The sequence below is a fragment of the Ursus arctos genome, unplaced genomic scaffold (assembly GCF_023065955.2).
Source record: "Ursus arctos isolate Adak ecotype North America unplaced genomic scaffold, UrsArc2.0 scaffold_12, whole genome shotgun sequence".
NCBI classification, from domain to species: Eukaryota; Metazoa; Chordata; class Mammalia; order Carnivora; family Ursidae; genus Ursus; species Ursus arctos.
In genome coordinates, this window is record NW_026622786.1 from 52,395,966 (window position 1) to 52,417,653 (window position 21,688).

A 21,688-nucleotide genomic window follows, 5' to 3' on the forward strand; every position below is an offset into this window, starting at 1 on the left:
CATGAAAAACCGGGACAGCCATTATAGGCTAAGACCAAATTTTTAATTAAACAAGTGTTCATAAGGTTGATTCAATATGCATAAACTAACATTAAATTTTTTCATACTCAGTTCTTAAATTTCTCTTATTTTCTAAAGCCTTTATATTTACTGTGATACTACAAAGCCAAACAGTTATAGCACAGGAAATGACTGTATATTTATTTCCAGTAAAGAGGAGGAAATTTCCCTGTATGCTTTTGGAACCACCCCCATGTTTACTTGCGGATGCAGTAATACTCACATTGGAGAGTTACCAGAGTAATCTAAGGAAAGGTTGATGGCTTAATATAGCCAAATGATAGGATGACTTCAAGAGAGAACCTTTCCCATGAAGTCTACTCAATTTGAAATACATCATGAGTAAGATTACTTGTACTAGGACATCATGAATTAGAATGGCAGCGTAATTTTAATATATTGGGCTTCGATTTGTTATGAAAGCCTAAAGGCTTTTGTTGTTCCAGTGTTTTTTGTTATCTCAAAAATTGGGGATTCAGTTCACTAAACAAAGTTAATCTGACGTGAAAAGCTCTGAATTAGGTGTCAGGAGTCTTGAATGCCAATCTAGACTCTTCGACGAATCAGCAGTAGGACTTGGGACTTCAACACTCTAGACCTCAGGTTCCCTGCATACAAATTCCCCGGGATGGATGAGCTCTACAATCCCTTCCAGAGCTTCCCATGATACTGAGAGATTTTAAAATAAAAATAGAAATCACAGCTTTACCACAAAGAATATTATAAAATATGAAGTGAGAAACATGTCTCAGAAGTCACATCTGAGAATTGGTACCGTGTGATAAGTAAACAGGAAAACATGTTTGTTCAGTTCATGACTTAATAACTCTCGGGAAGAAAAGGGAAGAGCGTAAACATTTTGCAGTCTGCTAAATTTGTTTTTCAGCCTCTTGGTTTTTCATCAGAAGCTTGGTTCTTTATACACTGATATCACAACGTGTCTTTAGGGTTGCCAAACAAATGGTTCAAACAAATGGTTCAGTCTTTGGACTCCTTATTATCTAATTATATGAATTTTTTGATACTTGTTTCTGATACAAAATTTTCTCCTAAGGGGAGGTTGCTGGGGGGGACAGGTGAAGTAAGTGATGGGGATTAAGATGTGCACTTGTGATGAGTGCCAGGTGTTGTGTGGAAGTGTTGAATCACTAAATTCTATACCTGAAACAAGTATTACACTGTATGTTAGATAACTGGAACTTAAATAAAAACTTTTACAAAATATCTCTTAAAATAAACCCAAGTGCAAGTTTCATAATCAGGATGTGTCATAGATATAACACATCAATAGACTAAGTGTTTTGAAAGAACCAATTGGTGGCAAATAATCAGTCCAACAACTGATTTGACTCACTTTTAACTCAACTGATCTGCTGAGTCAAATGACCAAACAGATCAGTTGTTTTTGCTTATATAAGACAAGTGTTCTTTTATTTAATGTTCCATGCAAAACACCAACTATTCTTACGGTTTGAATTCTTGCAGGCAGGTTTCACTCTTACATAACAGCGAAACAATCACAAAAATGAAAAGGGCATAGACGCAACCTTGAAGAGAGTGTGAAATGTGGTCCCTTATATAGACTCAATGAGACAAACACTTATACAACCCTACATTGTACCAGAAAGGAATATATAAAGAGGTTTACAAAAACACAAGTAATACCCAAAAAAGGGCAGAAATTTTTCAACTGTGAGGAAAAAAAAATCAAGCAAAGTGAAAACTAATGGTAAGATGACCAAAACGAGTGTAATATACAAAATGCCAGTAAGTTATATTCACTTTTTAAAGATGAACTATTAATTTCCTTTATGCTTTCTTATGATCACATTGTTCAATTATAAATTCAGAGTACTTTTAAAATAAAACGAGACCAACAGCTTAAAGGAAATGTTCAAATAATCCCAACACTAAGAACAGAAAGAAATTTTGCCTGAGTAACTCCAAAACAGGTAACATCCTCATGAACATCCTAACAGTACCAGAGCTTCACGGGAACTTCACAGTTCAACAGCCTCTCAGCCCCTCCACTGCTAATACCCTATTCTAAGCCACCATTATCTCTTCCCTGGATAGTCAGAAGAGCCTCCTAACTGGTCTCCCTGCTGCTGCCCTTACTCCCAGTTCAGTCTATTCTCAGTGCAGCAGCCAGAGTGGTCTAGATCATGTCTGTCTTGCCCCAAACACTAGTACTCTCCTTTTCACTCTGAGTACAAGTCTGAGCCCTGCACAGAACTACAAGGTCCTGGATCTTGACTGCCCCTCTGACCTCATCAACTACAGCTCTTCCTTTGTTCGAGTCCCCTTCTCAGAGCCTTTCCTGACTAGCCCATCTAAAATTTCAACACCTTCTCCACCCCAACGTGGCATAGCTGCTGTTCTGCTGAATTTCCTCTTTATTATTTCACATTATCTAATGTGAATATGACTTCTCGTTTTTCTTGCTCATTGCCTAACTTTCGCCACTAGAATGTGAACTCCACTAGACCAAGAGATTTTTTTTACTATTTCCTTTTCAGCATTACATCCTTCACACATTATATCCTTTGCCTGCCTCTCACCTTCTAGGTGCTTTCTATATATTAACTGAATGAATGAGTGAATGAATGAATGAATGAATGAATGGCATTATACGAATCTTTCTGGAAATATTCTTCAAAATAGGCTGGCAGCATCATACCAAGAAAATAACAACAATCTTCAAAAGATGCATTCTATGGATAACAAAGATGTGATACACACACACACACACACACACACGCACGCACACATGCACACGTGCACACACACACACAGGAATACTCTGCAGCCATAAAAAAGGATGAGATCTTGCCATATGTGACAACATGGATGGACAACATAGCTGCTAAGTGTAATAAGTCAGACTGAGAGAGACAAATACCATGTGATTTCATTTGTATGTGGAACCTAAAAAAACAAATGAATAAACAAACAGAAAGCAGAATCAGACTTATAAATACACAGAACAAACTGATTGCTACCAGGCACCACCTGAACCATTTTTAAAATGGATCTTGTTGGGGTGCCTGGGTGGCTCAGTCAGTTAGGCATCAGACTCTTGATTTCGGCTCAGGTCATGATCTCAGGGTTGTGAGATCAAGCCCCACGTCGAGCTCCACAGCAGAGTCTGCTTGGGATTCTCTCTTCCTCTTCCTCTGCCCCTCCCTCCCCTCATTCTCTCTCTAAAACAAAGAAATAAAATCCTTTAAAAAATAAATAAATATGGATATTGTTGAGAATTTGGTAAGAGCAAGGTACCACCTGCCAGGAGGAGACACGTACACCCAAAATTAGGGCTATAATTTCAGGAGGTTAACAAACTCTCTGAAATTTATCAAAGCTCCCAGATTAAGGGTTCCTGATGTAGATAAATAAATGGAGTCCACATTCCTCAGGCAATCCTCCGTAAGTATAGCTCCTATAAACTGAGCCACTGATAGACATCAAGCTATGAGGAGCTTGAGATAATGTTGCCTAACATTCCCCATGGAATATAGTCATTCTATGTTGACAGTTAAGATAAATAATGTGTTTTATTTGAAATCATAAAATAGTCTACGGCCATACCACCCTGAATGCGCCCGATCTCGTCTGAAATCTTCATAAAATATACAAAAATTCATTCATAGACTGATCTAAACGATCCATCCATAACACCTAGATGTGCAGTCAGTAATTCAATTTTCACAATCCACCAGAATAAGCATGTTAAACACATCACTGGCTCTTGAGTTATTATTATAAACTCCAAACAAAAGGAAAAATAAAAATCTATATTCTCCTGAATTATCATATTATGGGTTTTCAGAAGAAAATCAGACTTTAACTTCTATCATAGAAAATTCTTTGTGTATCTTTATGTATCAAATTCTACTTTAATATAAAGCAGAATAGTCTCAATTCGTGTTTGAGTGGAAAAAAGGAAATTATTTACAACTTGCTCCAATGATCTCACAAAGTCTCTAGGTTTGTAGAAAAGTTGATGAGTAAGAAAAGCAATTCTGACAATTCTGTTGTCTTGATGAGTAAACCCAATGAGTGCCATCTGCCACTAATTCTTGCTTTTACTTTATGCTAGAGAGGAGTCCATTTTTCACTTAAACAACACCATTTAAGTATTTTATTTAAATATAAATGAAAAACACTATTACTTCAAGTGTCAAAATAAACATAGCCTGGTCTATCTCTACTAACCTAGTCATTGTAAGTATGTTTACTTCTATTTCTTCACGTAGGATAGAAATTGGTCATGCTATTCCTTCCCATCAAGTAACTGTTACAGACTTAAATTATTTTAAATTTTAAGAAAAAAAAAACCTTCCATCATCTTGGTATAAGCATTTGTCACTTTGAAAACTTAATTTCAAGTGTTTTAATTCCTGATATGACTCTAATTACATGATCTTGTTGTAAATTAATTCCTTGAAAATACAGAGGGATAAGCTACGATTCAGAGACTTAGGTACCATAGAGTCAACAAAGTTGGGTCAGAATAAGCATCTTACCTACAAAGTAATTTAAAAATCTGTATATAAATTAACTTATTTAATTATTAACTATATAAGTTACCACACAAGGGACTAGAAATATAAAAATTAATAAAAAATCATCATTTATTTTAACAAGTAACATCATTTTATGACTTTTTTATATATCAAAGTTCTATAATATCAATATGAGTAAAGTACCATGGGACTTCACATTCAAGATGACAAAGTAAACAGATAAACTGATCTTCTCTTACTCCTGAGATGTCTTTAGAATTATAGTAAAGTAAATCATTATCAACCAATAGAACAGAGAATGAGAGGGGACCAGCAGCAAAAGAGAGATTTTTAACAAATTTTTGGAAGATGAAGCAAAGACTAATGAAGTAAAATGAAGGAAGTGACCACGTAGGATATTTGGGGAAGGAGCTATCATCAATGAAGAAACAAATTTATTTAGCAAAGCCCTGGAGATGCTCTGAATGGTAAAGGGCAGGGTGACATGGGGCCAAAAGAAGAGATGGCTTGGGTCTGTACATGTAGTATCTGACTTTCTTTAATCCTCTTATGAACAATCCATAGCAGCCCAATCTAACTCCCTGTAATTGTCAGAGGAGTGGTTTACAAATAAGAGAAACAACTCTGGCTAGCTTAAATAGAAAAAAAATCACTAAAATTATTGGGTACCTCACAGAACCTCAGTGAGAGCCAGAGAACCTGATAATGAAGCACACAGCCAAGAACCTCACCCAAAATCCCATGTCAAATTGCTCTAGAAAAGATAACTCTGCTACCATGCTAAGACATTGTATGTTATAACTGAAACCTCAATGCCTACTACCTCTGAGCTCCTCTGAGCTCATCTGTTCTTCCATATCCCACACTTCTGATCTAAGATTTGGCATGAATGCCTCTCACTGCTAGAGCCTAGTTCACAGTCTACATATAGGCAAACAGGAAACTTGGGAAAGTAGGGATTTATAAGGTGGGGAAATCCCCAAACACAGACAAAAAATATCCAAAGATGTCAAATAGCCAAAGAGAATAAAAAATTGTTCCATATACTCCTATATATAAAGGACTTAAAAAGTACAAGTTATATGAGGAGAACCTGGGCTTTTAGTATAGACGTGATACAAACATGGTAAAGAACTTACATGTTCTGATATCTACGGGGACAGACCTTCTGCATAAAAGGCCACTCCCTGCTCAAGTGCCTAGAATAAAGCCTAGCAGTTGACAAACACTGCCCATATGCACAGAATTCACATTTCCCTATTTTTTCCCTTAACAGCCACGTTGAATGGAGCTATGAACTAAGACATGAAGACTTCAGCATAATGAAAAAATTTTGTAAAAAGAAGGAAAAAGAAAAGAAAACCTACCACAGGGGATGTAGATAAACCAGAGTAGAAAATAATAGCTTTAGCAAATGTTCATGAGGATCTTCAAGGACATTTCAAAAGATGTTGCATCCATAAATTCAAAGATTGCTCTGACAAAGGAATCATCATCAGAAGAGTGAGCTTTGGAAAATTATATGGATAGCTGCAAAAACATTTTTCAATAGAAATGTTAGAAAATACATTTGTATAATTAATTCCTCCCCAAAAGAAAAAAAGAGAAAAAAATGCTTTAAAAAAGTCAAATGATCCATAACCAATGACTAGTATTTCCAGAAAAAGAGAATAAAGAGAAAATGGTCAATGAAATTATATGAAAAACTTTTCCAGAGGTGATAAGAGACACAAGTTTTCAAACTGAAAAAAAGAAAAAGTGTACCAAGTCCAAGGAGTAAGAATGGAAAAAATATCCATTGCTAATCCATTGCTAATATCACTAAGAAATTACAAAAGAGCAAAGAAGAGAAGACAGGAAAGGTTTTCAGAGAAGAAAGAAAATCTCTAAAGGAATGAGAAGCAGAATGGAATCAAATGTTTTATACCAAACAATGAATACAATGAAACAATGAATACTGTAAAACAAATGTTTTATACCAAAACACTAGAAGAAAATCTAGTGATGCCTGATGGAAAATTATCTACAGTAGAAAATTCTATTAGCCAGTCAAGCAAGTATCAGAGCTAAGCAAATATATTTTCAATAGCACAATGACTTAGAAAATTTATATCCTATGAATATCTTTCTCAGAAGGAATTTTACAAGGTATTTCAGCAAAATGAGAAGTAAACCAAGAACGAGGGATTCCGGGATTCAGGATCAGGAGAGCATGAATACAACCCAGTTGATGGCTCCACAGACTTGAGGAGAATGACCAGTCCAGACAGCAGACGACCCCTGAAAGGAAACGGCCAGTAGGAAGGCAGGAACTCAATGTGTAATATGTGTAATATGATTCTGAAGCTGCAAAAATTTGACAAAAACAAAGAACGAAAACAGACCCCACAGAATAGCACAAGGGAAAAAAGGAAGTCATATTCCAAAATTGAGGCCACTAGCCCAAATAAGAATATGAGTTCATGGTCGTCAAAAGGAAGAATGAAATGGATTCCAAAAAAATAAAGAGAATGAATAAAATCCTAAAACATTAAAGATATAACGAAGAAGGCCCACCTACCTTCTCCAAACAAGAAAAAAGGAAGGTAATTAGAAAACCCTTTACAGAAAGTCCTGCTCTAAATATGGACCAAAATAAAACATGGCATATTCTTTTTTTACGTAAGCGCTATACCTAACGTGGGGCTTGAAGTCACGACTCCAAGATCAAAGGTCACATGCTCTATGGACTGAGCCAGCCAGGTGTTCCATATATGCCATAATTCTGACCAAGTGCCAGAATTAAAGAATCCATTTGAAAGAAGGAAGAATCCCCTAAACCTTGATTCTAGGAATATTCTCCTTTGGGTGGCTAAGGAGTCATATTAAATGAAATATAATCCTGGGACACTTCTTGATTCTGCAGTGAATGGTATTTAGGAAGTCATAATAACATTAATGCTATTTATTGTTTTTCAACTTTTTGGTTCAACCAATAGACAAAAATGAAAGATTAAATTAATTACAATACTGAATGTGAAATATTAATAATATTCTCACTATACAGTTCTCAAAACTTGGGTGGTATGATTATATAAGGAGAGATAGTGGGAAGGCAAAGAGTGAACTATCCCAACCTGATAATGTAGGAAGTCAAGAGGAACGTCTGTAGTGAATGGAACAGAAATAGTGGAGGGAATTACAAACGTAACCACTTAAAAAGCTCAGAAAATTAATATAATTATATGCAGGAACAGAGAAAGAAAGAACGCAAAACTAGTAAACTAAATTCTGTTCTACTACAGTATCTGTTTATGGCTGATAAATGAAAAGAAAAGAAGTCAGTATAGGCATATTATCCAGCCTTTCAGAGGAAGCCACGGACCTAAAAACCAAAACCAGAAATGGTTCAAGTTAGTTGTTCCCAAGGTCAGCACTGGCACGGTGAGGGTAGTGGGGCAGGGAACAAGAGTTTTTTGATAGCAGTAGGTTAACCATGTGTGTGGATTATTTTCATGTAAAATGATTACTGAGTCCTTTTAACGAAATAGAGGGTTATGAGATTTCAGAGAAAATAGCTACTAACAGAGTCCTAGGGGCCAAGGAAAGGTTCCCAGATGTCAATTTTTAGTTGAACTCTGAGGAATACGAAAGAAGAGAGTAGTGTTGTATTTCTTCTGTTTTAAGGTTCACAATATGTTAACACCTCTGACATCAAGATCTTTGTTAAAATCGATGTCATCTCACAATTACCGATAGCCTAGTAGCAGCTGTGATCGAGTTGTCATTGATCGCATACAGACGAACTGGGGCGCTTCCCTCATGACAGACTGGACAATTTTAACCCATCAATACTTCGGTCAACAAACTATTTAAAGACCATTTGAGGAAGGAAAAGGAGTCCTGAGTGTTGTCTGAAAACCTTATGTTGACATCTTCTGGGAAGATCATATAAAGTACCAGCAAAATGGACCACACCGGTAGAAAATCTTAGAAACAACAGTGAAGCATTCTTTTATGAAGTGCGGTATCACAAGTATTCTTGATAACCCAGAACATGCTAGTGTTTGGAAAAATATTGACATCAACAGCACTGAGCTGAAAAGCAATTAAAAAAAAACTGATTCTGAATATGAAAAAGAATTCCTTAACCAATTTCTTTGATTTATATTTTCCTTATGAGAGCAATAAGATTTAAACAAAAATCTTTATTTAATTAAGTCTAAAAGAGCTCTTCCAGTAGATATAAGAATACAAAAATTCTAAAGGATGAGAAAGCATTGTAAATCAGTTAAATACGCAGAGCCTTTTCTTTCTTGGAGGTATAAAAATGGCAGCACATCTTAAAAATCCACGATGTCTAGATTTAAAGAATTACAACTACCTAGAAAGACGGTAATTAGGAGAAATCAGAGAGATATGTTGAGTTTGGGGAAATCATAACAGATACCATAAAAGAGTAACAAGTTAACTGCCCCCTTGAAGAATGGGAAGGCAGAGAAAGCATATTTTCAGTATTATACAAGAGATTCCCACAGAACCTATGGTCAGTAAAAACAAAGACTGGCCAAAGAATATCAATAAAAGACAATAAGAACTCCTGTGTGAGAACTGACTTGCAAATTTGGAATCAAAAGACCAAGAAGCCACTTGCCCAGAAGATTGCTTTTTATAGAAAGAATATTTTTTACATCCTGTTCGTTCTATGCAAAAACCTTCTCTCCCTCAAATCAAACCTGTGACTAGCAGTGTTACCACAAGGCACCCAGGTCACTAGAGAAATAGCCAGCTACCTCCTGGGTAGGTCTAATATGATAAGTATGTCATAATTCTAAGAGATAACATCTTAATAACATGACAGCAACTACAATTATTGGGTGCTTATTACGTATGTGTCAGTATGTTTTCTCTCTGTTGATAGAGTGTGTGTGCTTATCTATGTCTGTTTATAATTTATTTTCTCTTTTAGCTCCTAAACACTGACCAGCTTGGTTCATAAATTTTGTTGATGCATACAGAAATCTAATTGTTCAACTGTCTCATGTTCACGGTTTCTCAATTTTCATAGGGTTAGACACCCGAATAACAGCTGCTGGACAAAGTAAAATGAGAAAATCTGATTCTCAGAAAAACTAAGTTGTCCTATGCCTTCACAAAACAAATATTTGGTAGCAGCTGTTCTTAAACATGAGTTCACACTTTTAAAGCCCATTATAATACCATTATAGAAGCTCCTGAGAATCTCTGTTTGTTTCAGATCTTTAGCTATTCTCTAGTACAAACAGATAAAACATGTATATGTTCCCATACACCTTACAGAGACTATTGGCCTAGGAGTAAAGCCTCTCTCCCTGCCCCCAACTTCTTCTCTTTCTCTTTCTCATTCACTATTTTACCCATATGTATACACATTTGCACATCTGTATTGTTTTTGAATTTTTTCCCCACTAATTGGCAAAGACTTTTAAAATTAATATCACAATGCCCCTTAAGAGAATCTCTAGTTAGGTCATTTTCTTTTGCTAGTTCACAGTACTCTCATGTGATTCCAATACACAACTCTCTTCGAGATCATCCACCTGTCCCGCAGGCAGTGGCTCCCCACAGCTCTGTGCTCTCCTCAGCAAGTCTTCATGCTGCACTTGGCAGGGCCACAGCTCTCGCCCATCTGAGCAGATCACTGAAAGACTACACTGGCCAGGCACACGCTCTCTGCACTAACTTAATGTGGAGTGTATTCACTTTTGGGGAGAATTTATTTGGTACCATAAAATTGTGTAAGTGGGAAAAACGTACCCTACTAATTTTATAGAATACGTGATTTGCTGACTTTGATTCAGTGAGAATCAATATCCACAAAAGTTTCTCATAGTTTCCCTTAAACATATTAAGTGTTCACAATTCTGAAAAAGATTTTAAACTCCCAAGTACGTGGCACTTAAATTTGACAGTAATTTTCACTACATATCCAGCACTGCTGTGTCTAATATTTCTTATGAATACTTACTAAAATTTACTTGAAAATGATGTACTGGCATTAATCACATCTTTTTAAGCTTGGCGTGTTGGCAATGTAGATTTAAGGGTCACACTGCTGGGGGAATGTAAAGCGATGAAAGCTGCTTTGGAATGCAGTTTGGCAGATCTTTAAATGTTAAACACAGTGTTACCATGTGTCTCAGCAATTCTGCTCATAGGTATATACCCAAAAAAGATAAAAACATACATTCACATAAAAACATCATACACAAATGTTAGTAGCAGCATTATTCATAATAGCCAAAAAGTGGAAACTTACCCAAATGTCCATCAACTGATGAATGAATAAACAAAAAGTAGTATACACATATAATGGAATATTATTTGGCTATAAAAAAAGAATGAAGCACTGATCCATGCTATAGCATAGATGAACCTTGAAAACATGGTAAGTGGAAGGATTTGGCCACTAAAGGCCCCATGGTTTTATGTACATGAAATATCCAGAATAGGCAAATCCATAAACACAGAAAGTAAATCAGTGGTTTTGAGGCACGGGAGGAGGAGGATTGGGAAATGAATGCTAATGGGCACAGAGTTTCTTTGAAGAGTGATAAAAATGTTCTCAAATTAGATAGTGTTGATGTATAAATTTGCATAAATCTGTTAATGTACTAAAAACCAGTGAGTTACATACCATAAAAAGATGAATGTTATGTGAATTACTATCCAATGAAGCTATTATTTTGAAAATATGTTTAAATACCAAGTGTATTTCTATATGGTATCAACAAACAGAAAAATGAATTTTTCTAAAGATATTGTTTAAAATAAATTTTAAAATATGTAATTCCTGTGATAAAATGTGCAATTCCTATGATATCCTTGGATAACTTCTAACAACAATTTATCCAAAAACTCCTAAGGAAAATTTTAAACAACATTTACATTTCTTATATCAGAGAAGACCTAATACATTGGGAAACAATCATGGATTCTAGGACCGAATATTTAAAAGATACCAATTTCCTTTTAATTATTTATAGACTCAAAACAATCTCAACACAACCTCCATTAAATTCCTAACAAATTTCACTGAACTTGACACACTGATTCAAAAACATGTATATGGAAAGGCAAAGGGCCAAGGAACGCTATTGCACTCTTGAGAAAATTGCACAAAGTGAGGGGATTAGCTACCACACTTACCAGATGCAAAATTTAATTTAAATCTTCAGTAATTACAACAATGTGATATGGGCAAAAATATAGAGACCAAAATGAGAAATACAGGGCCCAGAAACACACCTATGAATATATTAACTCTTGATATTTGAAATAATGAATATTTGTTGTTTTAAGCCATTAAATTGTGGGGTAATTTGTTATATAGCAATAGGTAACCAATAAATTGCTGCTCACCAGTATTCCCAGATTTATTTTCCTTTTAGCACCAAAGAAGATTAACCTTCCCCACCTCCTTGAAGTTAAGCGTACCACATTGCTCCTAAAATGTGAGTGGCAACAATTCATGTCACTTCCAGGTAAAGGTAATTAAAGTTAGCTCATGATTATCCACGCTCTTCTTCCCATACCACCTGGGAAAGGCCTGTGTTGTAGATTGTACAACTACAGAATGATGGACATTCCCTGAATGTAGACCTCTGGGTTACTAAGGACAGTTGCCCTGAAAGGTGCTTTAATCCATACGAAACTTTGCATGAATGAGAAATAAAGCTTTATTGCATCAAGTCAATGAGATTTGAAGACCATTTGTTACTACAGTGTAACCTACAGATACCAGGCTCAACCTCACTAGTATTTTAAGAAACAAACAATAGTGAGATAACAACACATACCCACCAGATGGACAAAAATTAAATGTTTTGATAATACTAAGTTTTGACGAAAATGTAGAGCATGAAAGCAGGGACATAAATTTGTAGACACATAGTGAAAAAATGTGGCATTATCTAACAAAGCTACTATCTGCAAACCCTGTTATCTAGTAATTTGACTAGTAGTTTTATACTCTTAAGAAACTCCTGCATGTGTGAACTATGACACTTGTAGAAGAAGAATCATAGTTGGTTTATTTATGGTACAGAAAGAAAAAAAGGAAAGGAAAGGAAAAGAAAGGAAGGGAAGAGAAGGAAAGAGAAAGAAGGGAAGGTAGAAGGAAGGAAGGAAGTTAGGGGAAAAAAGAAAGAAAGTGAGAGAGGAAGAGAGGGAGGGGATGGAAGTAGGTAGGAAGGAAGGAAGAAGAGAAGGAGGAAGGTAGGGAGGAATGGAAATGACCTGATTATTGAGAATCAGAATCAGTAAACAATAAGATATTACATATGACTATAGTGAAATATATACACCAATGAAAATAAACAACAGCCACTGTCAGCAACAACCTTCAATCAACAAAAAATTACTGAGCAGCTCTTACGTGCTAGGCCCTATTTCAGGTACTGGGGATACAGTAGTGAGCAAAATAGAAAAAAAAAATCATTCTCATAGAGTTTATATTCTAATAGAAATAAGAGAGGAAAAAATAATATATGAGAAGTCATATAGTACTTTAAAAGGTGATAAGTACTATGCAGAAAAGCGAAGGAAAGGGAAAAAAGTGTACTGCAAGGTAAGAGGATGTGTAATTTTAAATGTGACAATCAGAGTAGGCTTCATGGAAAAGGAAGTATTTGAACATTCCAATTGTATTCCAGGCAGAGGAAACTGAAACACAAAGGTGGTCTCTGATATAGTCAAGGAATAGTAAGACCAGTGAGAAGAACAGTAGGCAATGAGATCAGATAGGTAGAGAGGAGAAAAAGACCAGTAGGGTCTTGCAAGTGGTCCTAAGAACTTTGGGTTTTAGTCCATATGAACTAGAATGACATTGGAGCCTTTGAAGGAGAAAGATGACATGACTTGACACATGCAGTAAAAGGAGAGCTCTGACTGCAGTTTTGAGAATAGATTACAGAGGGCAAAGGATAAAGGCAGGGAGACCAGTTAGGAGGTCCTTGCAATAATTCATGTGGGATATAATGGCAGCTCAGACCAGGGTGGCAGTCATGGAGGCGATCAGAAGTAATTATATTCTCAATTGACTCTGAAGAGAGAGCAAAGAGGATTTCCTGACATACTACAGCTCAGGTATGAGGGAATGGGAGAAACTAAGATGACTCCAAGGTTTGGGGCCAGAGAAACTGAAAGGCTGGCTGGTAGTAAAGAAGACGGCAGATAGAGTAGACTTGGGCAAGAAGAAGATTCTGTTTGGAGTATGTAGAACTGGAGATGTCTACTGGACATCCAAATGGAAATGTTGAGTAGGCAGCTGATAGAGAGGTCTGAGGGCAGAGAGAGAAGTCAAGGCTTGAGCTATATCATTTTGGACTCGTCAGTACACAATTGTAAAGATCAAAGAGAAAAAAGTAGAGAGATTGCATGAAATCATCAGAGTGTAGGGAGAAAAGAGCTCCCAAGGACTAAACCTTAAGGCATTCAAAGGGTAAAACCTCTCAGAGAAGCTCCTGACCAGCAAAGGAGACAGGAACAGCCAGTGAAGAAGGAGGGAAACCAAGCATGCTTGGTATCCTGGAAGTCAGCAAGGAAGGATTACACTGAGCAGACAGTGATGACCATGACAATGCTACCAATAGGTAAAGTAAAACCAACACTGACAACGAACTACCGGATTTAAGAAAGGTGATGTCATTGGTGACCAGAACAGGGGTAGTTTTGGCAGAGTACTGAAAACAAAAGATTAACAGGAATGGGTTTAAGAGATAATGCAGGGGCGCCTGGGTGGCTCAGTGGGTTAAGTGTCTGCCTTCCGCTCAGGTCCTGATCTCAGGGTCATGTGATCGAGCCCCACATTGGGCTCCCTGCTCAGTATGGAGCCTGCTTCTCTATCTGCCCCTCTTCCCCACCCCACTCCTGCTCTCTCTCTCTCTCAAATAAATAAAATCTTAAAAACAAACAAACAAAGACATAATGTGAAGAGATGCACTGCAGAAGGGAACACAAACAACTCTTAAAGTTTTCAAGGGGAGCGAAGAAAGTCATCTCACAAACACATAATGCAAGAGAATCTATGAAAGAATGCCTCTTAAGTTCATATAACATTTTTTTAAGGTAAAACTAAGCTTGTGATCAAGAAGGAACAAGCAAGAGGTTTCTAGGTATTGTCATGTCTTCTTATTGGTGTGGTGAACAATAGGGTATTTACCTTATACTTGTGTTATAATCATTTGCTATTATTATTTGTCAACCAACACATTTGTTATATATACCTCTTCTCTCTCCATATGTCATACATATATGCTCAAAGGGTTAAAAAAAATTAAAGATTAGTAAGATCATGTGCGTGGAAAAAACTTTTGCATCACAAAAAGTTTTAATAAAAAGTATGTGAGAAGGAATATTCCAAATTATAAGCAGACCAAATTTGAATTGAAACTCCAAAAGGTTACATGTATGAGGTCTGGCCAGTAGGTGAACATTTGTGCCTTTCTGTTTTAATTAAAAGCGGAATTTGTAAATCACATAAAATCTTAAGAATTAGAGGAGACTATAAGCCCTTTTCTTCATTTTTAACTCCACAGGATGTTTTTTTAGTATGTGTGCTTGGTTCTCAGTATGAAAAATGAAGTACAGTGTCGGCCAAGACAATTCTTTTTTTTTTCCTGGATATTTTAAATTTTATTTCCAAGGCCCCCAAAGAGATTGCACTTCACAAACAAAAACTATTTGATTATATAATAGTGATCTAAGTGTGAAAACATGACTGTTTTTTCTTGGTACATTCATTACGAAAGAGGAACAGAGCTTCAGCTAACCGTGGTGACTCTCCCAAGCCATGAATGAATCGAACAGTCAGATTCATCTATTGTTTTCCAATAAGCACCTAGAAGGTAGGGTATTTGAGTTCTCCTATTCTCTGTGCATTCACCAACCAATTTACTTAACTCCTTGAGCATCTGTTTCAAAGGAGATGATCACCTACTTCACCAGAGAATGTGAGGCAAGATAAATGCCTGAATGAGTAAGGACACTTCTAGCCCAAAGCGGGAAAGGCCGTGGAAATGAGGGAGTGTGATCAGAAACAAGTTCTGTACTTGGAATCCACTCCACTCTCCCAAACTACACACACAGCACATGCTGGGTGGGAACGCACTATTTTACTTTATATCAAAGCCACCAAGGAGAGCCAGAAACACTTCTAAAACCTATCCTAACTACTGATGACTATGTCTCAAATAATTTTAAATTATAAGTAACAACAAAAGCCACTCTAACATCCTCTGTCTGCCAACAAGCCAACAGTTGTTTGTTGTTTGTTTTTTATCAAAAATAAATAAAAGGTTCACGGACCCTTTGGGGCACACCCTTCTTGTACTACTTTTTGTGGGGGTCAATTCCTAATTTCTGTTTTATCTGTTTAGTTAACCTCTGATGTTTTCTGGGCTTCATTCCAAGACAAGTAAAATGCATTCCTAAAATTGGCATCTCTGCTTTTGAGCTTAATTTCAGAGAGGCTTTGACATGGTCTGAAACCATTTTTTTTTAATATTCTGCACACAACTATGCTAAAAAGTAACATGTGTTGGTCAAGATTAGTAACTGATAGGAGGGTACAATTTTCATTTTCCTCCAAAACAATTTTTATTCCCTCCAAATATACAATGCTGAGAAAAAGTGCTGTGCTGAAGCTGTGTGTTTTCGTTGCAGTGTTGCGAATAATGGCTGAAAGTTGAACATCATTCCTTAAGGCAGAGTGAGACATGATCTAAATATTCACATATAAATTATACATTTCTGAACTCGTTTGTAAGTGTTTTTCTCTTTAATTTTTGGTTGGAAAACCCTAAAGACACAAGTCATAAAGGCATACAAGCAAAATGCCAAGATCAAAATAAATTTTTAAAGTTTCATGAAATTATGAACCTAGCAATGTTTGCAACATGTTAAAGAGTTACAGAATCACACATTTTTAAGCTGGGAAACATCCTAAATATTATTAAAAGGTCCCCAGAATCCAACCCTCTAATTCGACAGATGAGGAAAATGAGGCGCAGAGAGGTTAAGCTCACCACAGCTGTCACGGATAATAAATGGTCAATCATGCCGAAATCCAGATATTCTGACTCCAAATCCAGAGCTCTGAAAGCGCATTTCTTTCAATATACTTTAATACTTATGGAAATACATGTTAACAGAGGACACTCCAGGCAGGCCCTCAATAGAAGGAACGCTTACAGACTTATCGGAGCCAGCTCACCTGTTTGCAAACCCAAGTCCTAGAAATTGCGCTGACAACAACTAGTTTCTTAGGCGGCTTCACCATACCTGGGGTTTCCAGTGGTTCCTCAGTTAGGTCTATTTTTCTCACCTCTACGAATCCCTTTAAATAAGTGCTTTGGTTGCGATTGGGTTCGTTATTTTGTTTTTCACATTTCTTTGGGGAGAAGGGGAGAGGGGGAAAAAGAGAAGCTCGGATTTAAACCACCCCTGCAGCTCAAGTTTGTTCTCTTGTCAGCCAAACCAACAAATCCTTCCCCGAGCCCCAGGGCTTACTGGTTTACGTCGCAGTCCCTTCAGCTCCAAAGTAGGAAGGAGACCTGAAAAAGAAGTTGGCTGGGGGGCGGGGGGGGGGGGGGAACACGTCGCGTCGGTGGCACCCGGCAGGTGCGCGCCCGGGTGCAGCCGGCTGCCCTCAGACGCGCGCCCCTACCCTCCTCGCCCCGGGAGCCTCCTGATCCCCGGCCCGTGGGACCCAGAGTCCCCGCCGCCCCTCCCGCCACCCCCGAGCGAGCGCTGGCCCCTCCGGTGGCGCCGCCAGGTCGTCCCCGGACTCCCCGTCCGCCGTGGCCCGCGAGCTCCGCGCCGGCCGCACGCGCCCCAGCGCCCCGCTCCTCCAGCTGCCGAGAGCGGGAAAGGTGGCAGTAGGGGGTGGAGGAGAGAGAAGCGGGTCCCACCTCGTTGCCGGGGTCCAACCCACGCGGAAGGCAGAGATGGCGGCGGAGGCGGCGCGGGGTCTCGGACACCTGCGTTGCTCGTGCTCGGCGGGCCGTGGGCTCTGCGGCCGGGCGGCTCCGAACTCCTCGCCCAAGGTGCCGGGCAACTCTCCGGAGAGCCGAGGGCAGCGGAGTGTGGGGAGGAGGGGCCGGGGGAGCGCGTGGGGTGGGGAGGAGGGAGGGAAGAGACCGCCGCCGCCCGCGCGTGCCCTGCGCCCTCGGCGACCGCTCCGGGGCGGCAGCAGAGGACCCCAGCGCCCAGGGCGGCGGCGCAGGTGACCGGAGTAGCCGCGGGGAACGCCGCTGCGCGTGGCCGCGGCCCCGTGGGAGAAGCGAAGAGCTGACGAAGGAGGACGGACCCCTTGCTTGCGGGGAGGCCGAGAGCCCCGGCGATCCCAGCAGGAAGGCGGCGCCGCTGCTTCATGCAGCTGTCAGCTACAGCGCGCCCACCCACCCACCAGTGGTTCTCAGACTCTGGGCTAGGCACTGGGGTTCCCTCTGTCCCTCCCACTCCCCGACTGCCGGGCCTCTGCAGCATCAAGGGAGCAAAATGATACTATAAAGATTGCAATAACTGAGAAGAGTGGAAAAGGAAAGCAAAGTGGCAAAGACTACAGGTAGTGAGTTTCCTGTCACCAAGTCACTAAGGATGTTTCAGCCAAGCATGTTGGTCATGTTTGTCAGGAAGGCTGAAGAGGGCACTCATGCATCTGTACGGGGTTGGACTAAGTGACCACTTACTTCTTTCAGTCCTGAAATTCAATGGCGTTTGACATAACAAACAAACAAACAAAATCTGTCCTTGAACAGATTCCAACCCCTAATAGACATTTTCTTACTTTCCACTCAAAATGTTCACTCACTAATCTGTTTATTAATACACTATTATTGAGGACCTACTGTGTGTCAGACAACATGCTAGGTACAATTATTATGTTCCTTGAACTTGGAGTTAGGACAGACAAGCAAGTGTTCCTAAAATTACCAATTACGATTGGTGATATAGAGGAAACCAACGGGGAAAAGAGAGGGGAGCAGACATACCCTTGACTGGGTGGATGGTTACTTTTCAAAGGTCTCTCTCTAGAATGAACTTGCCTAAACCCTCACAGGAAGATGCATCAGAGGCAAAGGGAGAAAGTAGCCCAAAGATGGGTAGGGCCAGAAGCAATGTGTCCTGGCTCCCTGGCCCAGCCACTTTGTCAACTTCGGAGCTTTGTTAATGGAACTTTTCACCCACAGGAATATCCTCTCGGAACCAATGATACTTTCATGAAGAGCATTTAGATCTCCAGATCACTTTTTGAGGCCACTTCATTCAGAAATTTCATATTTGTGGATTGAATGGACTTTCTGGAGTGTCTGTGGCTAGAAGCACTAAACTTTGGGTCTCATCAAACCTCAAAAAAAAGACAAATGTCTCCATTGGATAGAGACAAGACTTGGAGTAGAGATACGGACTTTCCCAAAGTGTTATAAAACAGCACAACAGAATCCTTAATTAAACAATCTGTATGAACTAGCTTATTAGTTTCCTAGGACTGCCTTAACAAATGACCAGACTTCAGACTTAAAACAAAAGAAATTTATCCTGTTCCCTGTTCTGAAGGCCAGAAGTCCAAAATCAAGTGCCATCAGGCCCGCACTCCTTCCCAAAGATCTGTGGGGGACCCTCCCTTGCCTGGTCCAGCTTCTGGTGGCTCCAGGAATTTGTTGGCTTGTGGCTGCATCACTCCAGTCTCTGCCCGCATCTTCCTATGGCCTTTTCCACGTGTCTTCTCTTCTGTCTCCTACAAGGACACACTGTCATCAGATTTAGGGACCATCCAAATAATCCAGGATGATCTCAGCTCGAGATCCTTACTTAGTTACATCTGCAAAGACCCTTTTTCCAAATAAGGTCACACTCACAGGTTCTGGGATTTTAAGAATGGACATATTTTTAGGGGGAAGCCACCATTCAACCCACTAAAGCTAGTAAACCAAGAGGGACCAAAATCATGGTCTACTGTGGTATCAGGGTATCATTTCAGCACCATTTTACAAAATCATATTGGTACTAAGTATAAGTTATCATTTCATTGTGAGCTACTAAAAATAGATACCATTTAACCTGAGCATTATGAGGAATAACTGCCGTAAGAAAAAAGAAGGGCAGAGCCCCAAGCCTAAAGTTCATGTTTGAGTCACAGGGGACACTTGAAGGCCAGCCGTGGCTCCTCAGCAGCTACCATCGTTCAGTTAATACAGAAGTACAGCCCGCATCCATAGGTATGGATTTCTGATAATGTGATCCAACACTGAATGTCCGCTAGGCACCAGGCTCTGAGTCAGGGACTCCTATGGAGCTTTCATTCTAGGTTAGGAAACAACTTTGAATCTCACTCTCTCTGCACAATGCCTGCTGCATATCTGAAGCCTGATAAAGAGCTGTTAAATGAATAGATGGGTATAAATAAATCACTACCAATCAGCTAGGCAATTATTACCACATTGAAAAACATCTCTATAAGAGACAGGATTTACCAGAGCACAACAGATTAACACGCTGACTCATTCACATTTTCTTGAGTGAAGGAAAAGTCCCTAAAAGGAAAACTTTGATTTGAAAAAGAAAATAATGAGATACCTACCTTTTTCCTTTTCCTTTTTAAAAATCAATAATATGCCTATTTACACAGATACAGATCCTGCTGGGAGCAATCAATCGTGACCGAAGTTATAGTTACTTGAAGTGAAAAAAATATTTTGTCCAAGCATTTGATTGATACTTTCAAAAACATAAACATCATTCAACTGGTAATTTCATGATACTGATGCGTCACTTCTTGAAACTCTTGCAATGATTTCAACGACTCCACTTTTTTCTGCTTCGCCTCTTCCCTCTTTGACTTTCCTTCTTACTTTTCCACTCTTAGGATTTTAGACAATCAACCAATATATTGATAACTACCAAACTGATTCTCATTCTTGGGCTTACTTGAGTCACAGGACCATCCCTGAACCAGTCATGGTGGCCAATGAATTGGTGTATGATGACCGTCCCAGTATGAGTCACCAGTGTACTCCTGGAAAACAGGGATTGGGAGGAGAGTTAATCTCACCCTAACCAAATAACTTAGAGTGGGGGAAAATGGTATCCCAAAATAAACTAGGGCGCTCTTACTGAAGAGAAAGTGGGCAAAAAACCACAGATATTCACCACAATAGACACTCAGAAAGGTTTGTTGTTAACTGAATGTAGTTTTAATTAAAACATCACTTTACCATTTCTATGGCGTTCTAAATGTTTTCCATAAGGTTTTTTAAATGGATTGATTACATGTTTAATTACCACACAAATCTTTAAATTTTACTTTTATAAAAGACTGAAAAGTGTTTTTATATGCATCTAAGCCATATAGCAAGCACGTGGACTCTGGAATCTGATTGCCTTAGTTGGGTTTTTTTTATGCACATTAATTATAAGAACAGGTTCTCCACGGTCTTTCTGTCTCAGTTTCCTTTTTTGCAAAATGGAGTTGATAATAATTACCTCTCTGAAATACCATGAAATGTAATGAGATAATGACTGTGCCTTCATAAGAGGACTTGTTACCTAGAATTCTATTATGTTTGTTTATTATCCATCTCTGCGTTCACAGCATCCCTGGAAACTACTTTGGGGAGTTGTACTCTGATCATATATTTTTCTCTTAATAAATAATCAGTACTATGATGTATCAAGTACAATTAACAAGATAAACAGCATGGGTCCTTTATATCCTGGAGGAGTCAAGTGAGGATTCCCATAGTTCAACCAGGTCGGTGTAGGGTATCCATGCAGGGGAACAGGAAGGAAAGGCACAGAGGAGAGAAGGCATAGTAGCTTCGGGGACTGCCTGTAGTGGAGCCCTGCGTATGTTCAGACAAGTGTACCTGCAAAAGTACATAGCGGTCTAATAGGAAGAACTTTGAAGGTCATTTGGACTTTCACCTCTGTGTGTGAAGAAATGTTGAAAACTTTGAGACTCAAGAATTGTTTTCAAATTTGTAAAAAGGAAAGCACATCCTGGGTGTATGAAGAGATAAATACAGAGCCAGGGATAACAGTTAAGAAAGGAGGCAAACTATAATGTGCAACTGAATCAGATG

The 21,688-nt window shown here is 38.8% G+C and overlaps 1 protein-coding gene across 13 annotated transcripts in view; it reads right to left on the reverse strand.

The window, feature by feature from the left end:
* Positions 1-17,691, reverse strand: part of LEPR (leptin receptor) — an 82,306-nt gene extending 64,615 nt beyond the window's left edge. For 2 of the 13 annotated variants that reach the window (XM_026497888.4, XM_048220244.2), the window contains exons 1-2: positions 17,516-17,604; positions 17,115-17,174 (exon numbers count right to left, since the gene is read on the reverse strand). The gene's annotated coding sequence lies outside the window, so the exon portion shown is untranslated. Of the gene's footprint in view, positions 1-10,572; positions 17,175-17,515 lie in introns of all 13 variants that reach the window. The other 11 variants (XM_048220246.2, XM_057310595.1, XM_026497892.4 and 8 more) reach the window with 10 other exon arrangements.
* Between the last annotated feature and the right edge of the window lie 3,997 nt (positions 17,692-21,688).